The sequence below is a fragment of the Andrographis paniculata genome, unplaced genomic scaffold (genome assembly GCF_009805555.1).
Source record: "Andrographis paniculata isolate CXL003 unplaced genomic scaffold, ASM980555v1 Contig15END, whole genome shotgun sequence".
Taxonomy (NCBI): Eukaryota; Viridiplantae; Streptophyta; class Magnoliopsida; order Lamiales; family Acanthaceae; genus Andrographis; species Andrographis paniculata.
This window is the reverse complement of record NW_026137435.1, coordinates 2,110,051-2,117,633: the sequence shown is the minus strand read 5'-3', so window position 1 is coordinate 2,117,633 and position 7,583 is coordinate 2,110,051. Positions and strand designations below refer to the sequence as shown.

At 31.4% G+C, this 7,583-nt stretch overlaps 1 long non-coding RNA gene across 1 annotated transcript; it reads left to right on the top strand.

Annotated features, from left to right (window-relative positions):
- The first annotated feature begins 1,623 nt into the window (after positions 1 to 1,623).
- On the top strand, positions 1,624 to 3,319 carry LOC127260267 (uncharacterized). Its single transcript, XR_007840678.1, has 3 exons — positions 1,624 to 2,360; positions 2,806 to 2,824; positions 3,012 to 3,319. It is a non-coding gene; the product is annotated as an uncharacterized LOC127260267 (long non-coding RNA).
- The last annotated feature ends 4,264 nt before the right edge of the window (positions 3,320 to 7,583 follow it).

Below are 7,583 nucleotides of genomic sequence, written 5' to 3'. Positions count from 1 at the left end.
TCCAGTGGCCTAATATCGATGTTGTAAATAATCCCAAGCTTTCTTGGTAGTGTACATGCGGCGAAGTTGAATATGAATGGACTTGGAAGAGGTATTCCGAATCCAAGTAAGAATATTATGGTTTTTACTATCCCACTCATCTAAGGCATTCCGATAGTCCGTGAGATCCTTATTGTTAAGGGGCGCCGTAGAAGTGATAACAGGAGCAACCGGTGCAGAAAAGTCGTCAGTAACATAGCGTGATAATCTTTTATCAATCAAGAAACTCTTCGTGGATTCAGCCTATAAATCATAATTATCACCAGAAATAATAACAATAATCCCGGAAGCGTCTACACGATCCATATTAAGAGCCATACTATGAAGCGAGAAAATCAAGAATAGTATAAAGCGCGCAAATAAATAGTGCAGAAAATTAGACTGCGGCTGCCGGCTGCCACATGCCAGTGTTGGCAGCGAAAGCAATAAGGATTAGTAGCTATGTTTATCTCAGAAGAAAAATAGACTATGATACCATGTTTGAATATTTGCGAAAAATAAAAATTATGTTTTAACCTATAAAAAAGAGTGTATATATATAGATATATATGGACCCCAAATAATAATATATAAAAAATATACTAACACCAGTAGTATTAAAGTTAGTGAAAAACGCTATCTCCGTCCAAATGCTAATGTTGTTCGGAAATATATATTTAATTATGCAAATATTCATGGACGATGTAAGTGTGGACTGGGGGCCAATTGACCCCCAAGCCCCCAATTTTTTTTTTTTTTATAGTTTAAAATAAATAAAATTTGTATAAATATATTATTTTACCCTCTCAAAAATTTAAATTTATTATATATTTTGTTATTATTTTTTAATTTAATTTATATTAATATAATAATTTTAATTATATTTTATTTATATAAAAAATATAAATTTTTATGCTAAATATAATTATAGGTATCTCTTTGCATTATCTTTTGGCATCAAAAGAAATCGAAGAAAATAAGATTGAAGTGGTATGTAAGACAACTTGACCGTCATGTTTTTATAAATTTTTAAAATTTTTATTAAAAAAAAATTAAACCGTCTATTTTAATAATAATAATAATTAAAATCGACGATTCACAACTTGAAATATACTAAAATCAAAATCAAACCATAAAAAACTCAATACTTACTGAACAATTTTGCTCTCCTTTAACTTCGGAAGCTGGTTCCGTCCCTGCAAATATTATCCAAATAAATGAGATAAAATACCTTAAATATCATTTTTTGAATAAAATAAATAAACAAAAAAAAATTGATCAACAATTTAATTTTTACCGTTTGTAAAATAAAGACGAACAGTGATTTAATTTTTATAAACTTTTGAATGAAATGTTGATCATTTCTTTATTCATAAAATGATATTTAAAACAATTCACCCAATTTATTATATAATTAGACAAATATTTACAAATATTAACATTTAGATGTAAAATATTTTGTGTTTACTTTAATATAGCACAAAGAATTTACACAATAAATAATATATTGATTTTTTTGTTAGAAAATAATATATATATATATATATTATTCTTATTACATATAGTTGGAATTAAATCTCTATTTTCACAAATGAATTTAACATCAGTCCCTAATATTAAATTGTTACACTACAGTCTCTCCTTTCCAATTTCCATTTATGTTTACTCTCTACCCATTCAATTGCAATTTTCCTCTTCCAAACTCGGTCGTTATTTTTCGAGTGAAATTGGAAGTAAAATCCAATCGCCAGATTTCTGGCAAATGTGAAATCGTTACCGCAGTCCTGTTGCTCAAAGTCCCGCGAACGCGAAGATGTATTTCTCTCTGTTTGGCACAGCCGTCTTGAAGAAAGCCCTTCATCTCTGGCGAAGACCTACACCGTTGTTTTTGAAAGGTTAGAATCTCTTTTTTTTTCCGAATGGATACAAGTTCTCAAAGGTATTTCGTGATAAATGTTATGGTTCTTTATATTGTTTTCTAACTAAATTAATTGATATTTTTTCTGAATTTTTTTATAGTCTGGTTCTTGATTGTCATAGCCTTAAAAATCCTTTTATTTTTAAATTATTTTATGAATACTAAATAATATGTTGTAAATGGTTAGTAAGGAGTTGTCTTAATTTCTCTTCTTCGAAATAGCTGTGGTTGTGTGGGTATGTTGTGATTTTCCCGCAGTAGGAAACAGAGACGAAACCCAGAACGGGTGACTCAAGCAGGCAGTGACACAAGCTGCGAGGGTTGGTTCATCCGGCGGTCAGTGTTTGGCTACATCGTTGGATCAACGGCTGACTCAGTCTTTGAAGAAATTATGCACTTTAAGTACCTGAATTGATTTGATTTGGTGAGCTTGGACTTGGCTTTGGCATGGTCACTGCATTTACCGTTTTGGAATTAAGTTAATAAATATACTTATAATACAATATGAATTTATATAATTGTGTGTGTGAATTTGAATTTTGAGAATCCAATTACAATGTGATTCAATGTCTTCGTAAGTGAAATGCAATTGATACATGCATTTTTAGGAAACATGCATTTGTGGTATGATATTGAGGATCTTTGGGACTAACTAGTGCATAATGTTCTTTCTTTGCAAGCAACCATTGATACTTAGAAGGTTTATGATCTTTCAGAAGCATAGCAATTATTTTCTTGTTGTGATTCTTTATGATCATATTCATCTACTGCACTATTATCTTGTTTCCTATATTGATTTCTCAATTGATCAGCAAATCTTTTAATGAGTTTTATGTATCATACCACTTATACTATTCAACACATTACAGGTATATGGTCCAATCAGTGGTAATTCTCTTTCTTTGTATCCCCATATTTTATAATATCTTCTTATTTCTCTGATGGTTTGAAGCACATACTTAATTGATATACTTTTAGTTATACATTGATTTAGTTATATTGCTAATTAAGTATATATGAAATGAAAGGTTTTGCATTTTTTTTTTTTTCTGTTTTGGTGATTTTCTATTGACAGTTAAAGAGCCTTCTACAGTATATTTTAGATGTTGCGTGGTGACATTTCCAAAGGATTTTGGATGGTGGCTATGATAGGGGCTCAATAACGGCTAATATTTTAACCAACTCATTTCTCACTTACTTTACCATCCACAAGTGAGAATGGACACTTGAGGTATTGATGTAAAATGTCCCCTGCTACTTTATTGTAAATTTGTATACTTCTTCTTTGGATAAGTTTCAAGTATGGGTGTGAATACTATCGTATGGAATTCATCTCGATAAATGTATCACGAGTAATTATATGGTTCTTAAAATGATCGATTTTTCGAGTTGAAAGGTTACATGGGCATAAGTATACGTATCCAGAGTATTTGATATGTGTATATTAGTATGTAAAAAATAAAACATAAAAATAATGTATGTAGTTACGTGACTAAAGTACTCAGGTATTAACAACGAGTTTATGAATATATATATATATATATATTTGGAATGTATTATCTGTTGATAGCAGGTATCTTTAAATTTAGTTAAATTTCTATAGTGTCGGAGAGTTCTCTAAGGGTGTGTTTGTTTGGGGGTTTGGATTTTGAGTTGGGATTTGAATAGTAAAAATTTTGAATTTGAATAGTTGTATGATGTGATATAAATAGGTATTGATGTGATGTTTTGAATGTAAAATTAATTTTTAGTATAATATAAAAAATGAAAAATAGGTGTTCGATTTGATGTTTTTGGGGGAAAAAATTGGATGAATAGTAGAATTTTGTTAAAATTCTACAAACGAACACACCCTAAATGAGTTTTTACATTTTAGATTACTATGTTATGGGTCAAAATATTTTAAATAAGAAATATTTGTCATATTACATAGAAAACACAATAGTTCTAGTAGTAGATTACAATTCATATTTTCAAGTAAGTACTACATTTTCCGTTTGTTACTTCGTGAGAGTGAAATTAAGTTGCATCAACGGTTTAATAATCTCGTAGTAGCGGTCGTGCAGTCTAGTAATGAAAAATATTTTAACAAACATCTTTATGACTTTGTTTACCATCCACAAATAGATATTAGACATTTATTATATACGTGTGATGGTATTTCCCTATAGGGATTTTGTAAAAGTGTACTCTTCGCATTTTAATACTATCTAATAATTGATTAGAGTACTATGATGTTGAATTTATCCCAATTTACCATTAACAAGTGAGTATATGATATCCAAAATGATCGGTTTCTTAAGTAAGGGTTCCCCTGGCATAAATATGTGTACGCGGGGCATTTGATTTTATATTATAGGTATAGAACTAACGAATCACGACATAAGTATAATGTATGTAGGTACATGAATGTGTGTACCGGGAATAAACACTGACAATAGAAGTACATATATTTCATAATTAAGGTATTAACTGTAAAGTACAAGGTATTCATGAATATAATTTATTTCTGACAACAACAGTCAATCCTTAAAAATAGGGGCATAAGAAACTCGGTGAGAGCACGTCCTCTATTATCCTCTATTATACCTTGATGAAACTTTCAATCACTCTATATATACATTCAACAAGTTATGCAACACATTCAACACGTCATCTATTATCCTCCTCAATCATTGTACTTATCATTTGGTCGTCATCGCTCTTCACCTCCTCATTGTTGCCCTCGTCGACACTATCCTACTCCTCAGCTTCCTGCCATAAGATTACGTTGTTAAGTTACACGCACGACTACATGAGGTACACAACTACTAGAATTTGGTACACCATACGAGCTTGGGGGTATGACAGACCCGCTCTGGAGCACTTGCCCACCTAGTTGAGTCATGTGCTATACAAGTATGTCCCTCACCGAATGTTATTGTGTATAGAACGATGTGGATTAATACGGTAGTTCTAACAATTTTCAATTTATTGCAGAAGTCATTTACATTAATAACCAATATAATTTAACTTAATCAATTATGACTTGTTTAGCCATTTACAAGAGGAGGTTGAAAGATGATTATACGTATATCATACAACTTAACTAGTTATTTATGACTTGTTTAATCATCAATAGTAAATACGTGTTGTTTACCTTTCCATACACTTCGGGGTGTTACGGGAAATATTATCATGGTTGAACTCATTCATGGTTACTGTCATTTAGTGAATATTTCAAGCAACAAGGCAGGTTCTTCAGCCACAGGTTACCAAGGCATATGTAATCGTAACTGAAGTATATTTGATTGTTATTGTAGGTACGTAATATCTTATCTAGGATATCTATATTTATGATTCCAGCATGTAACCATGTGATCCGAGTACAAACCTTGATATAGGAGGTATAGATAATGATTTCGTAGGCAATAAATTTGTAGTACCAAGTATCCTCGATTGTAATTTATTTCAGTCAATCCCACACACAAAGTCTAATGAGCGAACTTGGTGAAAGAACTTCCTCTCTCGAATTTGGTGGACAAAAGATTGTGTTTTGTGTTACAATGTGTATTACTTGGTAATAGACCTAAATAACTAATCAATACATGAGAATAATGATATATGAGTAACAATCAACACAACTTACCCTAGTCACTCATGATTTGAACATGTGTTAGTTATTGTTCCATACACTTCGGGGTGTCATAGGAAAATAATATTGATTAATTCATCCGTGCTTACCAATATCAATTAAAAATTTCGTATCGAGAATAGCTTATTTCCGAACCAAAAATAACCAATGCGTAAATACACATTATTGGAGCATATGAAAGTATATTGCTGGTACGTAATAACAACTCTGGGGGTATTACAATTCTTGTGTTGATTGGTAGTTACAACTAAAATTACGTATAAAGCAACAAGTTTCCTTGAATCACATCGTGAGTACTTCCTCTATCAACGGAGGTATATGCATGAATGTTAAGTTGATACATATGTTGTTACATGAAGTATTTATGGGCAACCAGTCTATTATATTGTAATGTATGCAAAACTAATATTGTTTGAGCATCAATAAAGAATGCGTAAGTATTATATATATAGTTGCAAGTATCCTTCAATATGGTCAATATCAGTCAATCCTTCGATGATGGAGGTAATTTAGGCACTCTATGGGAGCACTCCCTCTATTAGCGATGGTATGTGTAATATTCTTAAGCCAGTATATGTGTTGTCATTGGAAGTATTCGTGGTTCATCGGCCTAATATATGGTAATGTCTAAAAGTAGAACCGTACAATAAAAACCACTAACATGATCAATCATAACATGCTAGAGAATAACCATAAACAACATACAACTACTTTGTTCTTCTCATTCACTCCACTCTCAACAAATATCGGTGGCATACTGCTCCTCATGCATAGTAAAGTCCATGTTGTCCGGCTGATAACTATTGACCAAAGCCAGTATCAATGCAACGTGAGTCTCATTTTTGGACAACCGAGAAAGTGTCCAAACAGAGTTTGCTTTATTTTCTTAATGTGAGAATCTGGCATTTCTTTCTTCAGCTTCGTCCACCTCATTATAAAAGTGAGAAATGGCAAACCGGCTAACTACATATTTATACTCCTTTCCCATTCTGTGAAAAATTAAATATCGGTCCGTAATGGAGAATCTCGAAATACTTTATAGGTTTACTATATATACGGGGGAACACATCAAAACACAACTCAGGTACATATATAACTCCCGTAAGTATATTACATAGCATGTTAGGTATAAAAGATGCAATTGTGGGTGCATAAAAATATCATAACTGATTCTCAGCCGATTTAACTTGTAATACAAATGTCGACCCCTAAAAATGATTAATAATCTTAAAACAACCAACCAACATGTAAAAATTAAACAATCGCAGCCAAATTGAACTTATCGTCCCGTAGAACCTCTTAAAAATATAAAACGTTAAACCCTAAACACACAACTATGTCCAAGCACATATTTCGGAAAATGAGGGTTTCTCGATGAAAAACAAAGACATACCATATTGCGGCCGAGATTTAAACCGCAATCGAACAAACAATCCAAGGTAAAAATACTATAAATAAAATAAAATTTTTGGGAAGAACGAAAGAAAACTTACTTATTCGCGTTGCGTCGGGGTGGACTTGTTTCTAGTTTCCTCTTCGCTATGTTTTTCGGTTTGTCGGACGATGAATGAAAATGAGAGCGATTGGTTGCTGGTGAGAATTGTGAAAGTTGAGTAGGGTTTCATTTGCGATTGAGAGTTGTGAGTGTTGGTTTTCCCCCGCCCCACTATCAAATTGTGTCTATAAATCTGTAATTGCTATTTATTTATTTATTACTTTTTTTTTAAAGGTATACAGTAAACATACATAGGTAAATATTTAGAACAGAGGGAAAAATTATGAGTATATATAATAGTTGTATGGACATATATATATATATATGAGATCGAAATATTCATTATCTTTTAATATTTAGAAATTAAAATAAAGATAAAATATCAATAGGGAGTTTATAAAAATAAAAATTAAAAAAAGGAGAAGAACTACGTACTAATTTATTAACAAAGGAGATTGAACTTTAATTCATTAGGTATCAAGGATTTAATTCAAACTTTTCCTTCTTATTTGGATAAA